At 40.8% G+C, this 19,111-nt stretch overlaps 1 protein-coding gene across 2 annotated transcripts in view; it reads left to right on the top strand.

The window, feature by feature from the left end:
* The window catches only part of nebl (nebulette), a 313,389-nt gene that overhangs the window by 83,709 nt on the left and 210,569 nt on the right, over positions 1-19,111 (top strand). The window lies entirely within an intron of this gene.

Below are 19,111 nucleotides of genomic sequence, written 5' to 3'. Positions count from 1 at the left end.
GATTTTGGTGAGAAAAGAAACTTGCCCAATCTTTTAGGATGCAAACCGTTGAATTGGGAACGTGGGTTCCCCGTTGTTAGTTCGAAGTCCTTTTTGGTGTTATCAGCCACCCGTTCCCCAGGCCAGGGGAAACGGACCACACGTGGCTTCCGAATAGCTTCCCGTTATCACGGGAGCGATGAGCAATGGTGTCTCCTTCTGGTGCGTCGCTAGGGGACTGCCCCCTGCAGCCCCTCTTTTATCTTGACTTGCAGGGTTGTAGTTGTCAATCAGGGTGGGGTGATGCAATCCCCAGCCCACATTTCCCCGAGGGTGTGCACGTAGCCCAGTTCACGTTGCCCTGAGAGCTGGCACGTAGCATAGGATCGCAATCCACAAAGGTGTCTCCAAGAAACAATGGCCAAATCCGATGCTTTGTCTGGCTGAGGATTCTCTCTCATTTCCTGGGTCCAAGACCCGAATTAATAGCGATCTTGCGATTCTCAAGAAGGAGGGGGCTGGAATCATAACAATGCTAACATGGCATTTGTCTTCCTCACCACCAACTCAACCTGCAAGTTAACCTTCAGGGCGTTCTGCACAAAGAATCCCAAGTCTCTTTGCATCTCAGATTTTTGGATTTTATCCCCATTTAGAAAATAGTCTACACATTTATTTCTACTACCAAAGTGCATGACCATGCATTTTTCAACGTTGTATTTCATTTGCCACTTTCTTGCTCATTCTCCTAATCTGTCTAAGTCCTTCTGCATATTACCTGTTTCCTCAACATTACCTTCCCTTCCACCAATCTTCGTATCATCTGCAGACTTGGCAATAAAGCCATCTATTCCATCATCTAAATCATTTATATACAGTATAAAAAGAAGTGGTCCCAACACTTACCCCTGCGGAACACCACTGGTCACTGGTAGCCAACCATAAAAGGATCCTTTTATTTGCACTGGCTGCCTCCTACCAATCACCCAATGCTCTAACCATCTTAGTAACTTTCCTGTAATACCATGAGCTCTTAACTTGGTAAGCAGCCTCGTGTGTGTGGCACCTTGTCAAAGGCCTTCCGAATATCCAAATATACAACGTCCACTGCATCCCGTTTATCTATCCTATTTGTAATCTCCTCAAGGAATTCCAGGTTCATCAGGCAAGATTTTCCCTGAAGGAAACCATGCTGACTTCGTACTATCTTGTCCTGTGTCACCAAGTACTCCATCACCTCATCCTTAACAATTGATTCTAACGTCTTCCCGATTACTGAGGTCAGGCTAACTGGTCTATAATTTCCTTTCAGCTGCCTTCCTCCTTTCTTAAAAGGTGGAGTGACATTTGCACTTTTCCAGTCTTCTGGCACTATGCCAGATTCCAATGATTTTTGAAAGATAATTTCTAGTGCCACCACAATTTCTAACACTAGGATGCAGTTCATTTGGTCCGGGTGACTTATGTACCTTTAGGTCTTTCAGCTTTTTGAGCACCTTCTCTCTTGTAGCAGTAACTGCACCCACTTCTCCTCTTTAATATACATTACAACATCAGCATACTTCTAGTGTCTATACATGTTTAGCGGTTGACTTTGATGAAATTTGGTATGGAAAAGTTCACACAAAACCCAAGCTGGGCGTTGGTGAATAAATTATTATTAAATAGGAACCATTTGATAGCACTATCAATGACAGAATCCGTCACTTTTCTTTTGACTGAAAAAATACCCGAATGGAAGGTAGTTAGCTGGATTGTATTTGTCGTATTCGTTGCAAATATATCGCTTCCTTCTGCCAAAATGCATCCTCTCACAGTTTTCTGTACTGTATTACATTTAGTTTGTTCTATATTTGTTCTTTCTGCTGGTCTGTCTGTGTCCTGTAGTTTTTGTTCCGTATGATTCTCACTGTTTGCCATATATTCAAGTTTGGTGTCTCTGGTAAATTACAAGTTTCTGCTTGGTCTTCCAATGTCTTGGTCACATGCATCTATAACGTAAACAGTGTCCTTATCATTGGACCTTAGGGAATACCTTGCTTTGATATCCCTTTACCTGAAAAAGTAATTTACCATGACACATTCTCAAAATACAGGAGGAACTCAGCAGGTCGGGCAGCATCTATGGAAACAAGTAGACAGTTGATTTTTTGGCTGAAATTCTTCTTCAGGACTGGAAAGGAAGGGGGGAAGACATTAGATAAAAAGGTGGGGAGAGGGGAATGAGGACTAGAGGGTGAAAGGTGAAGTCAGGTGGGTAAGGTAAAGAGCTGGAATGGAAGGAGTCTAATAGGAAAGAAGAGTGGAAAAGGGAAAAAGCAAGGGCACCAGGGGAGGTGATAGGCCGGTGAGAAGAAGAGGTAAGTAGCCAATGTGGGGAATTAGAAGAAGAGGGAAGGAGAGGAAAACATTACTGGAAGGAGAAATCAATTTTCATCCCATCAGGTTGGAGGCTGCCTAGATGGAATATTAGGTGTTGCTTCTCCATGCCGAGAGTGGCCTCATCATGGCAAAAGAGAAGGCCATGGACTGGTACATTGGAGCAGGAATGGGGATTGGAATTAAAATGGCTGGACACTGGGAAACTCTGCTTTTGGTGGAAGGTGCAGAGGTGCTCCAATAAAGTAGTCCCTCAGTTTTCATCAGTTCACACCAATGTAGGAGAGGCTGCTTTGGGAACACTGGATACAATACACAACCTTAACAGATTCACAGGTGAAGTGTTGCCTCAACTGGAAGGACTGTTTGGGCCCTGAGTGAAGGTGAGGGAGAAGCTGAATGGACAGATGTAGCATTCCTATTGCTTGCTGGGATATGTGCCAGAAAGGAGATCAGTGGATTGGGATGAATGGACAAGGGAATCACAGAGGGGGTGATCACTGGGAAGAGTGGGGGGGGGGGGAGGAGGTAAAGATGCGCTTGGTGAAAGAAAATGTTGAAGATGGCGAAGGTTGTGGAGAATGATGTGGTAGTTGCAGAGGCTGGTGGGGTGGTAGGTGAGGACAAGAGGAACTCTATCCCTGAGAAGGCAGTGGATCTGTAAGGAGTTTGTACGTTCTCCCATGACTGTGTGGGTTTCCTCCGGTTTCCTCCCATGTTCCAAAGAAGTACTGGTTGATAGGTTTATTGGTCATTGTAAATTGTCCTGTGATTAGGCCAGGATTAAATTGGGGAATTGCTGGGTGGTGGGGCTCGAAGGTCTGGAATGGCCTATTCTGCACTATATGTCATCACATAAATAAATAAACAATAAGGTTGGCACAACGCTATGGGCCTCAGAACCTGTACTGTGCTGCACTGTTTTATGTTCCACCAAGGGAAAGTGAGATAGCAGAAGGACTTGCTATAATCTCTAAACCTTCGCTGAGTAAAGAAATTGGCAAATATGTCACCTTTATTCCAAAAATCATATAAAAGGCATCCTTAGTAACTATAGCCCAGTCATTTCAATATTGGTGATGAGTAGTTTTCTCAGGCCAGCTTTTCATCCTGTCAATGTCCTACTGTAGCCTACAACGTTTTGCACTACCCACCACACCATCAACCTTTCTGTCATCCGTAAACTTCCTTTAACAATTTTAAAGTATTTTGTACCTTGTTCTTTTCAGTGATAACTTGTACTATAATTCCATTCTGATCCTCCCTGGATTCTCTAACATCTGTGTTCATAGTGAAAGTAGATGAATCTTTGTTTTCCTTCAGGTAATGTTTTTGTCTCTATGCACAAATTGCCACTTTGACGGGGCCTGCTCTTCTGGTTACCCTCTTGTATTTGATATCCTGATAAAATGCTTTAAGATTTTCCTTAATTTTGCCTGCTAGCTCCAAAGTACCACTTAACTATTATGTGTCTGCATTTTGCTCTGCTAATTATTATTTAAAAAGTAAGCCCCCCCCACCCCCAACAGCTAACACACAGTCACACATCTCCTGCTGTAAGACCTTGCCTGTTATCTACCGCTTGATGTTCATTGACATTCGGGATACTTTAAAACTTCATTATGAGACCAGGTTGGCCCTGAACTCACTATGTGTTGAAGTGGGAATACCAATGTTACCTTTCCCAGTCAGCAGTCTTGCTTCTTGACCCTGGTTGTTCATACCCAAATTATTCAATGTTGTTTGACTCTGAGGGAGACACAGATCTCAACATCTTGTCATTTTCACCAATCCCCAACACGTTGCTGTAACTCTGATTGCTTTGTTATGTCTCTGCTCCAGTCCATGTTGTCTCTCTTGCACAGACCTCTTCTGGACCAGGCCTCTGTTTCATGCACATATCCATTGGACACCTCATAATAACCAGAGTTAATTTGTAATACCAGCTCAGTAGTATTGTGTACCTATATTACCGCACTACAATTTCAGGAGCGCTGTTAACTCTAATCGATACCCAAACTTGTATTAATGAGGTCACAGCAAGAATTTTGCAAAACGTATTTTACAATGTCAGACTAGTATAACATGATCCTACTACACATTCCCATTTTCCTGAGACTGTATCCACAAATAGTGTGGTACTGCACTTCTCAGTAATGGCACGATTTCCTTGATACTGCTTAAAATTCTGTGTAAAACCATAAGTGATAGGAGCAGAATTAGGCCATCTTGTCCATCAAATCTGCTCCACCATTCGATCATGGCTGATTTATTATCCCTCTCAACTCCATTCTCCTGCCTTCTCTCCATAATCTCTGATGCCTTATTATTCAAGAACCTGTCAACCTCGGCTTTAAATATATCCCGTGACTTGGCCTCCACAGCCATCTGTGGCAATGAATTCCACAGATCCACTACCCACTAAAGAAATTCCTCCTCATCCTTCTATTTTGTGACTGTGCCCTCAGCTACTAGACTATCCATGTCCATCCTATCTATCTTTGCCTTTCAATATTCAGTAGCAATGTTTTAATTGGATTCCATATTTTTTAAAACTACATCTCGTTGTTGTAAAAATGGTTTCCTTCTGAGGTATTTGGCTAATGATTATGTTTTCAGGTGTATGCTAGCAGCTGGATTGGACATGACCCTTATCAAAAGTATGGATATTTTTGTTTAAATGGTTGAAGCCTATGAATACTCAGCTAAATTGGTCAAGTGCTGTGTTTTTGATTTGTTGTGAATCTGCTTTGACCTATAAGAATAGATGCCGTGAATTGCAATGTACTGTATATCTGCCAAGTTAGCATGTGGGTCTAGGAATTGAAGTCATGAAATGAATAAATGTTAATATATTTTTCCTTTATCCACAGTTCTCTATATTCATTGATTTTAGTTTTATTTTCTCTTTTGTGTCGGTTTTGATATATTTTTAGTGAAGAAACCAAATGCAGAGATAAACAGCCTTGTAATAGTGCAATTTGTTCTGCTCTTGTCCCACTTTCAGGTGTCTATTTTAATCCAGTTGACTCTGTAGTTCATATGTTTAAGCATATCCTGCAATTGTGAATTACTTTAAGCAGCTGCTTGGAGTAAGAATACATAGCAGTTTATTGTCTCTTTAATATAAAAGGCTCTTTCTTCAGTTTTAATAGTGATTACCCCATTGACAAGGTGAGCCATTAAACCAAAGCTGCTCCAACCCATTGATTTGGATGTAAACTAGCATTGTCCAAAGTGGATTTCTGCTGAATTCTGCACTTGCACATAGTAGTTAGAAGTGTGGAAAGCACTGGAGGTCAGTACCTGTCACGCCTCTTTTCTTGCACTACTACTGGGAAAATATCTAGTATTGCTTAATTTCACTTATTGGTGTTTACAAACAAACCTGTTATTAATTTTAAAGGTGTTTAAAAATAAATAAATTAAAATACAGTTAGGTTGCATTTAAATATGTTGCAGATATTTATGAACAGTTGAAAAGGCCTTTGACTGTGCAAGCCAAGAGGTTTGCCTGGAGCAGTGCCTTTGTTTGCTAATCTGTGCCTCTGCTACTCCTGGATTGCTTTGCTGCAGTAACAAGGCCAGGAGCTCAGTTTTGATGCTAATTGTAGGGATCAAACAGGGTGAACAGAAGGCACAATCTGGTTCATTGTTTTTAGTCTTCACTATAAAACTCCCATTCCATAGGCACCAATTTCAACCTCTTTCTAGCCATTTCCTCAAACTGTAATCTTGGCAATCTCTTCAGTTCTGAGCTGCAGTCTCAAGATAGTTTTCTTATTATGGCCTTTTCCTTCAACCATCTGCTATGAAATTCTTAGCCAAATTATTGTTACAAACAGAATCTCCAGTGCTTTCTGTTGGGTTCCCTACCTCCATTTTCTGTTAAATTTGCCTCAGGCACAGCTCCAATGTCTGTATCCAGTTGTCTACAGATTTTGCTCACATCTTATTCTGTCCTTGTTGATTTACCCTGACCCTTGGTTCCCAGCAGTACTTCTGAGTTAAAATTGTCATCCTGATTTTTAATTCCCATCCACCTTTATTTTCCTAGCATCCAGCAACCCTACACTTCTCCCCCCAAATGCACCAGCCCTCAGATTCAAGCCATTTTGTGTGCCTCTTTGCCCTGATATGAACTCGATGCAAAAAACAATCCCTCTTCTTTCTTTATTTTAGGAGGTGCCTTAAAACCAACTGGTGAAGCTGTGGCTTATTCCACCAATTAATCTTCGATTATTCATTTCTTTCTGATTACATCTATAAAGAGTTTTAGGCTGATTATCCATGATAAAACCACAAAATAAATGAAAGTTATTAAATTCTTAAAATCAAAGTATTTCATATTTGAAATTTGGTTTCCTTGGTTCCTGATTTTATGCTTTGCTTTAATTATTTATGAAGATGCTATTCCCAAACAAATGGAAATTAATAACACCTGAAGCACCATTGATGCTGCCTCACCCACAGCTCCTCCATTTTCCAAACATCTTAACTTCCCGTCGCCTTAACACTGATAGAGTTCCTCTTGTCCTCACCTACCACCACGTGAGCCTCCACATCCAACATGTCATTCTCTGCAACTTCTGCCCTTTCCAAAGGGATCCTATCTTTACTTCCCATTTCTGCAGAGATCACTATGTCCATTCGTCCTTCACCACTAATCTGCCTCCTGTCACTTATTCTTGCAAGTGGTCAAAGTGCTAGAGCTGCCCTTTACCTCCTCCCTTCCGTCCATTCAGGTCCCCAAGCTGTTCTTCCAGGTGAGGCTACTCTTCACACCCATATCTGCTGGCGTTATCTATTGTGCCCGGTGCTCCCAATGTGACCTTGTCTACATTGGTAAGACCCATCGTAAATTGGGGGGGCCACTTCATCGAGCACCACCTCTCCATCTGTCAAAAGCAGAACTTCCTGGTGGCCAAACATTTTAATTCTGATTCTCATTCCTGTTCAGACATGTTGGTCCATGGCCTCCTCTTGTGCCATGATGAGGCCACCCTCAGGGTGGAGGAGCAACACCTCACATTCTGTGTCTGGGTAGCCTCCAACCTGATGGCATGAATGTCGATTTCTACTTCTGGTAAAAAAAAATCCCTTCCGCTCCCCTCTTCCTCTGTTCCCTACTCTGAGTTTTGTGTGTGTTGCTTTTGCACTTTTATACTCCTTTGTAGGTAAAATAAGAATTAATCATTATGACTATGATTATAATAGTTATAAATAATTTGGGTATTAAGAATATCGAAATAGGAATAAGCCATCTAGCCCTTTGACCCATATCCACTATTTTAGTTTTTATAGCTGAGCTGTCCCCTGCATGTATTTCTTCACATCTGAAAGGTATGTCTCTTATTTTTAGATTAGACTCCCTGGCTCTAGACTTTCCAAACAATATAACATTTCAGAACTATCTATTATCTATTATCCTTCCAAATTTTGAGAAGTATAACTCTCATATTTATAATCTCTCATTTAGTCTCTGGAGTCCAGATATTATCCTGATAAAGTAATCTGCTGGAGAAACTCAGCTGTTGGTAGGTGAATTGTAGGGGGTCCAGTTTGGGTGCTTGTCTTTGACCAACCTCTCAAAGCATTTGTTTATTATTGAGGTGAGTGCGACAGGATGCCAATTGTTACCTTGGTCATTTTTGGTACAAGGACAGTGGTGGATAATTTGAAGCAGCATGGCACTCTACACTGGGAGAGGGAGAGATAAAAATGTCTGTAAACACACCTGCCAGTTGTGCTGCGCACATCCCGAGTACTTGTACTGGGATGCTGTCCGGTCCCGCAGTCTTGCGACTGTCCACCCGTTGGAAACATCTACGTACCTCAGCCTCAGAGATGACCATTTTGCAGGTTGTAGTGGTGGCTTTTCCTGGAGGCTCAGGGTTAGTGACATTGAACCGAGCGTAAAAGCGATTGAGCTCATCTGGGAGAAGGGCCGCGATGTTGGCGGCACCATTATGTTTGGCTTTGAAGTCAGCGATGGTATGCAACCCTCGTCACAAGTTACATGTGCTATTCATTGTGAATCTTGACTCAGTCTTGATAAATGCTTACATTTATCCCGGTTTTGTCAAACCATGATGCTGTAGAGTTGTAATATAATAGGAACTCTTATTATCTGGAAATATAGGTCATCATTCCATTATCCTCTTCGAAACTCCAAAGCTTCTGATTTTTCACCATTTAAACAGTCATCTGTTCTATCTTTTTTAAACTCTAACCTGGATGAACTCGTATTTTCTTACGCCGAAATCCATTTGCCCACAGCTTTGCCCATTTATTTAATCTGTTTATATCCCTTAGTAAATTAATCTATCCACAATGCTTCCAGTGCTATGTATCTTTGTGTAAAAGGCAAACTTGAAAAGATGGCTTGTGTCTCCCATCTGAACAGTATATAATACACTGGATAGTTGTGACCCCAGTGCATGTCCTTGTGAATGATCACTCTCTGTTCTTACTTCCTGGCCCTCACTCAATTTCCTAACTAGTTCAGTACTATGTCTTCAATTCCACTAGCTTTAAACTTTAAATGAATCATCTATTGTGAGGGACTTTATCAAATGTATCTGGAAGTCCATACCTATATAAAAAAAAATGCTCACGTTCATATGTGAAATGAAATGCGAGTGTTGTGATGGAGTGCTTAAAAGTGATAATTTTTCATGTAAGCATTCAGATATATTTTGGTGTCTGAAGTTATAGTATGTCATTTGAATTTGAGAGAATTCTCTGTTCAGCTATGATAAAAGTTTATATAGCTTCACTGCTTCCAGTAGCTTTTCCACGTTCTTTCCCCAATGCCATTATGTCACACTCAAAAGGCAACACACAGAGGAAAAGGGCTGAGTTAGTTGGCCAGTTTCTCCTGATACCTTTCTGAGATCCCTCTTTGTTATGGTCCTGATACATGGATTTTAATGTGGAAGTAGTAAATTTAGATTTCATATGTTTGAGTTTAATGTTCTTGATACCAGGAGCAGATGTGATATATCCTAGGATTTTGAGAGTATTACAGAACAAAATCACAAAAGCACTGATGATCACCTTTCAATGCTCTTTGGATACCAGGATGATTCCAGGAGACCAGATAATAGGAAATGTTACACCCTTGTTCAATATAGATATTAAGGATAAGTCCAGCTTTAAGAAACATTGATCTGGACAGAATTGGTGGTCACCTGGAAGGAAGAAATTGAGTGAGACAAGCCAGCATAGATTTGGTAAGAGCAAGTTATATTTAACTAATTGATTTTATTTTGAGAATGTGGCAAATGGTGTTGCTGAGCTCAATGTAGTTGATGTGGTGTGTATGGACTTGATAAATTCACAAGGCATAAACGGAATATTATTAGAACTGGTAGGAAGTTGGCTAGGTGACAGCCAACGAAATGTGAATAATTTTGGACTGGAGGAAGGTGAATGGTGGCATTTCCCAAGAATTGATGCAAGCCAATGTTATTTTTGGATCCACTTTAATGACTAGAATTGATGGTGCAAGCCACCACTTCTCAATTGCAGATGGCACAAAATTTGTCAGTATTGTCAACTACAAAGAAAGTACAGGTTAAATTCTGTTTGGTTAACAGAAGTTCACCCTTATGAAATTTACAACTTGCTACACAAAGATTTGAGATTGTTGTTATGGAGATTATGTGGGGTGTAAAAAAGGTAAATAAATAAATACAAATATGTTTTTCTTCAACTTGTTTCTTGAGGTCTACACAAATGACATGGCTTTGCATTATGGAATGTCACAATACACTGTTTTTTAGGAATGCAATCCCCTTTTTTCCTCTTCCCCCTCCCACCCCACCAAATCTCCCATTCCTGTAATGACATTGCAGCAGGATGTAAAGCGTTGCAGTTTCATGCCAGGTGAAGATAACGTAGAGGAATGTAAGATGATACCTTCTGGTAGAATAAGGGGCAGAGGGTCTAGGGGTATTGGTGCACAATTCATTGAATGTGACAGGGAAAATTATATTTATACTTAATTCTGGCTTTTATCAATAGAGACTTCAGGGAAATTGTGCTGAAACTTTGTAATATAAAATGCTGGTCTGTTTTCAAAAGGAGTATTGTTCAATTCTGGTTGCCAAAATTTGGAAGGATATTAGGGCATCAGAGAAGGTCCAGAAAAGATCGATGTAAATGGTCCCAGAGACAATGGACTACAAATTAGAGAGGCTGGAGTGTTTGGCTGGAAAGGCTGATGAGAGATCTGATAGAATTGACGACGCTCTGAACAGGATGTACAGTATCACACACAAAATGCTGGTGGAACGCAGCAGGCCAGACAGCATCTATAGGGAGAAGCACTGTCGATGTTTCGTGCCGAGACCCTTCGTCAGAGCCAACTGAAAGGAAAGATAGTAAGAGATTTGAATGTAGGAGGGAGGGGGAAATGTGAAATGATAGGAGAAGACCAGAGGGGGTGGGGTGAAGCTGAGAGCTGGAAAGATGATTGGCAAAAGGGATACAGAGCTGGAGAAGGGAAAGGATCATGGGATGGGAGGCCTTGGGAGAAAGAAAGGGGGAGGGGAGCACTAGAGGGAGTTGGAGAACAGGCAGAGTGATGGGCAGAGAGAGAAAAAAAGAGGAGGGGGGAAAAAGCTAAATATATCAGTGATGGGGTAAGAAGGGGAGGAGGGGCATTAGCAAAAGTTAGAGAAGTCAATGTTCATGCCATCAGGTTGGAGGCTACCCAGACGGTATATAAGGTGTTGTTCCTCCAACCTGAGTGTGTCTTCATCTTGACAGTAGAGGAGGCCATAGATAGACATATCAGAATGGGAATGGGACGTGGAATTAAAATGGGTGGCCACTGGGAGATCCTGCTTTCTCTGGCGGACAGCGTAGGTGTTCAGTGAAATGGTCTCTCAGTTTGCGTCGGGTCTCACCAATATATAAAAGGCCACACCGGGAGCACCGGACGCAGTATACCACACCAGCCGACTCACAGGTGAAGTGTCACCTCACCTGGGAGGACTGTCTGGGGCCCTGAATGGTGGTGAGGGAGGAAGTATAAGGGCAGGTATAGCACTTGTTCTGCTTATAAGGATAAGTGCCAAGAGGGAGATTGGTGGGAAGGGATGGGGGGGAACAAATGGACAAGGGAGTCGCTTAGGGAGCAATCCCTGCGGAAAGCAGAAAGGGGGAGGGAGGGAAAGATGTGCTTCGTAGTGGGATCCCGTTGGAGGTGGTGGAAGTTACGGAGAATTATACTTTGGACCTGGAGGCTGGTGGGGTGGTAGGTGAGGACAAGGGGAACCCTATCCCGAGTGGGGTGGCGGGCGGATGGGGTGAGGGCAGATGTGCGGGAAATGGGAGAGATGCGTTTGAGAGCAGAGTTGATGGTGGAAGAAGGGAAGCCCCTTTGTTTAAAAAAGGAAGACATCTCCTTCGTCCTGGAATGAAAAGCCTCATCCTGAGAGCAGATGCGGCGGAGACGGAGGAATTGCGAGAAGGGGATAGCATTTTTGCAAGAGACAGGGTGGGAAGAGGAATAGTCCAGGTAGCTGTGCGAGTCTGTAGACTTATAGTAGATATCAGTAGATAAGCCGTCTCCAGAGATGGAGACAGAAAAATCAAGAAAGGGGGGGGAGGTGTCGGAAATGGACCAGGTAAATTTGAGGGCAGGGTGAAAGTTGGAGGCAAAGTTAATGAAGTCAGCAAACTCAGTATGCGTGCAGGAGGCAGCGCCAATACAGTTGTCGATGTAGCGAAGGAAAAGAGGGGGACGGATACCCGTATAGTCTTGGAACATGGACTGTTCCACAAAGCCAACAAAAAGGCAGGCATAACTGGGACCCATGCGGGTGCCCATGGCTATACCTTTGGTTTGGAGGAAGTGGGAGGAGCCAAAGGAGAAATTATTGAGAGTAAGAACTAATTCTGCTAGACGGAGGAGAGTGGTGGTAGAGGGGAATTGGTTAGGTCGGGAATCCAAAAAGAAGCAGAGAGCTTTGAGACTTTCCTGGTGGGGGATGGAGGTATATAGGGACTGGACGTCCATGGTGAAAATAGGGCGGTGGGGGCCAGGAATCTTAAAATCATTGAAAAAATTCAAAGCGTGAGAAGTGTCACGAACATAGGTGGGAAGGGAATGGACAAGGGGGGATAAAACAGTGTCAAGGTATGCAGAAATGAGTTCGATGGGACAGGAGCCAAGCTGAGACAATGGGTCTACCTGGACAGGCAGGTTTGTGGATCTTGGGTAGGAGGTAGAAACGGAAAGTGCGGGGTGTGGCAACTATGAGGTTGGTGGCAGTGAATGGGAGATCCCCAGAGCTGATAAGGTTGGTGATGGTATGGGAGACAGTGGCCTGGTGCTCCTTTGTGTGGTCATGATCAAAGTGAGGATGTACAGTATGGTGGGAGGCTGCTTCCTCTGGTAATGGGCTTGAGGATTAGATGTCACTGGTGAAGTAAACTCAAGATGACATGAGGAAAACATATTTTATGCAGAATATGGGTGAAATCTGGACCTTGCTGCCTGTAGATACGGTGGAGGCAGGTTCCATGGTGGCCTTCAAGTAGAAACCAGCTAAATTTATAGTTTGATGGGGGTGTAAGGGGAGTTACAGAAAAGGAACTTGTGGATGAAAATAGAGAGTTACCCAATGGGCTGAATGGCCATCTTCCTGTGCTGTAATCATTCTGTGACTCTGTTTTTAACGGTGCCAATTGTGAATGTATTTTGGGAACACTGTAAAAGGACCAGAAAAACTAACTTGAGAAAGAAGCAATATGCTAGCTGCAGATGGCCAAGGCCTCTCATTGCTTTGATTGTCCTTGCCTCCGAAATCCCAGTCACCATGCCTGTGACTTGTTTTGGCAAAGCAGATGTTAACTAGATTGGTGCATGCAGTTCTATTTGCTATCTGAAGTAGAGAGGATCTTCTTTTTATCCTACAGTTCATTCCCAAATATAAAGACTATTCTTAACATTATCATGTAACAAAATCTTACATGTACATTGAATGCATTCAAAATATGTTGTTTGTCAGAGTTGCATTCTTAATTTTGGAAGTCTCATCATGCAAAATGGTGCTTCAAAATATGAGTGGACCTGCCTCAACTCCAGCTATAAACCATTGTTGGTGATATTTTGTCATCTTGGTTACTTTTTGAGGAGAATCTCAGTGGTTCTGCTTCCTTGTCATGCATTGATTGTGATATAATAAGATTCAATTGCCATTTTCACTTGATCAATATGAGTGGAAGATCTTTGTCAGCAACTGTGAAGGTCAACATCTGTAAAAAAAAAAAAAAAAATTGTTGAATTTTAAAAAAGTTGTAAATTAAATTAACAAACTGCAGGTCAGTGAGGTCTGTACTGTTTGTCTGGCAGTCTCAAATCTTTGTGAATAAAGAATTATTTTATCTTTTGAGCCTTCTGCAAAGTGATGCCATATTTTCCCAGATGTAATAATGTTTCACACGTGTACCGATTCGTGTTTTTATTGAAGTTTGGGTATTACTGATAACTTGGAAAGACCTCTTGGGTGCAGTCTAATATTGGCAAGCTGGATGCAGCTCTTGTTACAAGATAATCTCTTCATTTCACTTCTGGTTGCTGGCCTTCTTCCTCTCCTGCAACCTTGGAACTCAAGCACCCTTTGTAGGTTATACAGTGAACTTGTATTTACTTTGATTAAAAATATTGTACATGTTGCTAACAAAGTTCTTCCTTGTTTTGGGCAAAGGACATGCAACCTTTTTGACCATTATCTAGATATCCAGTCCACATGGATGACGTTGAGCCTCTGGTACCTCGTAAACTCATATTGAGTTCAACAATCTCATATAATCAGCCATCTCAACCTTATCTCGGATTTCTGGTGTTCTCCCTCTTGCTTTTTAATTCAGTGAATTTTAATTCATTCAGGATGTGGGAAGAGCCTATAACAGGTGACCTTTGAGAAGATGGTGGTGAGCCACATTCCCTAACCTCTAGGAGAAATTTCTTTAGGGTGGCAAATCTGTGGAATTCAATACCACAAAAGACTGTGGATGCCAAGCCATTGAATGTATTTAACACAGAGATTGATAGTTTCTTGATTGGTCAAGGGTTATAGGGAGAAGGCAGGAGAAAGCTGTTTAGAAAAATCAGCCATGGTTGAATGACTGAATACACTTGATGAGCCAAATGGCCCAATTCTGCATCTATCTCTTATGATCTTTCTGGTGAAGGTACTCTCACAGTGCTGTTGGGAAAGGAGTTGCAGGATTTAAACCCAGCAACAATGAAGAAAATTCAGATGTCATTTGTCACCTCTTAGATGTGCCTTTCCTAGATAAACCTTTTGTAGTTTACTCATCTCCACTTCTGTACTTCAACTGGTTCCACCATAATTGTCAGTATCTCCTGCTCTCTAGCATAAACAGTTTTTCTGGATTCTGTCTAACTCCTCCCTTTCTCTGCAGTTAAAAACATTTTCTCCTTCCTGATTTTAAAAACACTTTGAACTGAAATGTAGACTTTGTTTGGTTTCTCACTTCATGGTTGTTGGCTGAACTGATGAATATTTCCAGCATGCCCATGTTTATTTCTGATTTCTAACATTTGCAGTATCTTTCATTTGTTTTATTATGGCTTCAACTTGATGCTTTCAACTGTGGAGGGATCTCCATGTCTTAATTGTGAATTAAAGTGATTTTCTGACGTTTTTTTTAAGCAGTACTTTTTAGATTTTTCTAAATGCTTTGGTGTGGTAACATTTGTTTTAGAGAAAAATTGCAAAAAGTTAGAAATTCATCCTTGGTGAAACGGAAGCAAAGGTTTTCGAGATGATACAATATGCAAATACAACTGCACTGTGCTTTTATCTCAAGAGAAAGAATGAATTTCCATTCCTAAGAGCTTTCACATTAGCCCTTAAACTGAAGCAACCATATCTAAATAACACAATAACGGTGTGGTTTACTAAATTCACTTGGTAACAAGTACTTTATTCATATTTATTATATCCATGGTTACCAGTGTTTTGGCCTTTTGCCTCTTTGACCCAAGGGGAGAACTGAAGAGCTGAGAGTTCTGGAAATGTCTGGCAAATGTTAAACTTGGACTCAGCCTTGAGACAGATGTGATGATTGATGGTAACACTTAACTTATGAATAAAATTACCACCAAATAATGTCACCTATCATTAAATGTGCTTACTCAAAGAGTTAGAGGGGAATGGTTATTTAAGTACTAGATTTAATGCTAGAGTTGATCCAGGCTATAGCTAATTAGGTACCTATTGTCAGGCCAAGAAGTTGTCTGAACTCTTTGTTGGGAGCATTGTGCTGAATTGAAGTGTAAATTGTTCTGAGAAGTTTAGTGGTAAAAAGGAACACCAGAAAATACTAGGAGCAGGAGTAGGCTGCCCAACATTTATTGACTATAGCTCATCAATGATGGTCTGAACTCCTCTTCAGTGCTAATTCTCCATTCCCGTATATTCTTCCACAAATATTTCTCCACCTTCACTTCATATAGTTTTAATGGTTAGTTCTAACCACCCATCAGAGCAGAGAATTTCAGAGATTCAGCAGTCTCTGCGATAAGTTTTTATATACCTCAAATATCTGGCCCCCTTGTAGCTATGTCCTCTTGTTCAAGACTTTCTCAAGAGTGGAAACATTCCAACATCTGTGTTATTGAATGGTGACACTATGGTAAAAGGTTGAATAGCCTTAAGTTTATCTTATAATTTTCCTTTACAAACGCAGATCAAGCTCTCTTTGCTGAGAAGGATTGCATTTCATAAGGATACATAAATTGCCCCTTCATCCAGGAAAAGTCAGTTTTTGCCTCGATTTTGCAAACTTCTCAGTCACTGTATGTTCAAAAACTCTCATGCTAATAAAACCTTCTATGGGCCATCTACTTTCTTCTATTGGTACCCCCTCTTTATATTTTCTTAAGCTTATTCCAGTGTACCTCCATGATTCCTTAGCAAAAATCAAACTATAACCAGTAGGTCAAGGAGCATCTGTGGAGGCAGATGGTGAGATGCTACCTGATGTTGTCACAGGAAAATTTTACATCCGTTCCCTTCTAAGTTGCATGTCATCCCAACTTGAAAATATATCTAACTGGTTTACAATCCTGGAAATTATTGCCTGAAAGATAGGTGGGGGCACCTTCAGTCAAAAAACACATTACAGTCGGCCCTCCTTATCTGCGAGGGATTGGGACCGGGACCCCTCGCGGATACCAAAATTCGCAGATGCTTGAGTCCCTTATTCAACCTGTTTCAATGTGGTGGATCATAGGACCAAGCGGAACCTCAGACTTTATTTAACCTGACTCAGTGCAGTGGACATTAGGACCCGGCGGCAGAACTCTGAATCCGCAGTGTTTTTGTTCACAAAAATAATCATGATCACTATTGAAAATAAAGTGGAAATGATAAAGCGATCGGAAAGAGGTGAAACGCCATCGGCCATTGGAAAAACGTTAGGCTACGTCGGTCAACGATGCGAACAATTTTAAAGGATAAAGTGAGAAAGGTTCTGACCTGATGAAGGCTACAATTATTACTAAGCAACGCAGTGGTTTAATTTTTGGGTTTTTGATCCTCCACATCAATCTGGTACGGTGAAGTGTGCACTTGGGAGCAGTCTATCACTGGATCGAACTCCCGATCCCGGCGCTGAAACATACGTTCTTAAGCGTTTTATATGCATGGAAAGGTAAAATAAATACTATATACTAAGACAAACGTTTGACTAACTGACGCTAAATAATACTGGATATACCTGTTCGAACTTACTTAGAACTTCCGATTTTTTTCGATCCCGATCCACGATAACCCACGCACATCCTCCCGTATACTTTAAATCACCAATAGATTACTTATAATATCTAATACAATGTAAATGCTATGTAAAATAGTTGTTACATGCATTGTTTAGGAGTAGTGACAAGAAAAAAGAAGTCTGTACATGCTCGAACAGCAAGTGCTGGAAGAGCACTTCCGGGTTTTCCTGATCCACGGTTGGTTGAATTCGCGCATGCGGAATTCGCGGATAAGGAGGGCCGACTGTAGTTAGAAAGCCAAGCCCTCTCAAAATTAGTTAATGGTGATCATTAGATAATGATTTTGTTTGTGTTATCCATATCCTATGAGCAAGAGTTTAAAGAAGGAAGAAGAGTACTTTCTGAGACATTCAGACGTTTGAAAACCAAATGAGCATAGTCTGAAGTTCATCTCCAAACTTCAGGTACTGACTAACAAACACATGGTTTGACTCACCACAACATAATTTTTCCTCTTTTTCTACTACTTATTTATTTTACTTTTTATTATAACTTGTAGTAGTTGTTATGTTTTGTACTATACCGCTGCCACAAAATCAATGACATAAACACAAGAGATTCTGCAGATGCTGGACATCCAGAGCAACACACAAAATTATGCTGGAGGAACTCAGCAGACATGAAAAGGAATAAAGAGTTGATGTTTGAGGCCAAGCTCCTTCATCAGCACCGATTTCACGACTAATTTCATGACAGATGCCAGTGATAATAAATCTGATTCTGAATAGGCAGATCCGACTTTTGCACTGTAACAATTTTGCCTGTATACTCAATTCATTGAATATGTGACATCTAACCATTTTATGTTGCTCTTTTCCTGTAGCTATAAATGAAAATGCAGATACTGGAAATCTGAATAAAATTAGAAAATGCTGGAAGACATACGCAGAACAGGCAGCATTCATGAAGATAAGAGTTAATGTTTCAAGTGGATGAGCTTAAATGAGTTGATTTAACTCTCTCCGCTGATGCTACCTGACCCTACATGCAGTATTTTCTGATTTTATTTCAGGTTTCCAGCAGCTGCTGTTGTTGCTGTTTGAATGTTATGTACACCTTGTTTTAAGATTGGATTAGACTTTCTAGAAATATGTACAGATGGATGTTAACAAATGGATAACAACTGTTTTGATAGCATCTATACTTTTAAATAAGAAAAAAAGTGGAGTAAAGTGGAATGAAGGGCTAATTGACATGCAAATAAATTGCTTTGTTTTGGTAATTGGCCAAATATTTGTGCTGCAGTTGAACACTAACAATTTGTGGCTTGAATTGTACTATTGACAGTTTAGATTTAGTATGTAAGTTTGGTATATTTTAACATTTGAAAAACATGTATTACTGGTACTTGATCTAATAGTGTATTGACAAAAGTAACATTTATTACTTGCTGTTTTAAAGAGATTGTTAGAATATCTTTTGGGATAGTTAATCAGTAAATTTATTTTTACCAACGCGCTGTAAAGTGGCTGCTTTGGGTTTGAACCCATTTCACAATGATTTTTCAAATTGATTGCTGCTTTCAATTTGTGTTATATGGACAGAGAAACACCCTTCCCAGCTGTTTATCTTGGCTGTAGGAAATAGATGTTTGATTTCTTTGTTTCCATGATGTTTAAATAAGCAGTGTTCTTTTGTATTGCACCAGGAAGTGGCTTAATTTCCTTTCACTGGCTTTTTCCTGTACATAGGATTTGGGTTCAGCTTCTGTAGGATTTTTTAATGCAATTTGCCAAAAGAATATTTTTGTTAATCATGTATTTTGTGATTTTTGAAGTGTAAGCTCAAATGCACAGCAAAATTAACAGCACTATCAAAACTCCTTGCTTTTCTAATCACTAGCATTGACTTCTATGAAGAATGTAATTTTTTTCCTTGGTGTTCAATGAAGGGAGTCAGAAAGAGATTTTGGAGAACAGGGGAAGT

This window comes from Hemitrygon akajei, chromosome 8, assembly GCF_048418815.1.
Source record: "Hemitrygon akajei chromosome 8, sHemAka1.3, whole genome shotgun sequence".
NCBI lineage: Eukaryota > Metazoa > Chordata > Chondrichthyes > Myliobatiformes > Dasyatidae > Hemitrygon > Hemitrygon akajei.
The sequence above is the reverse complement of the archived record's forward strand: the minus strand, read 5'-3'. Positions and strand labels throughout refer to the sequence as shown.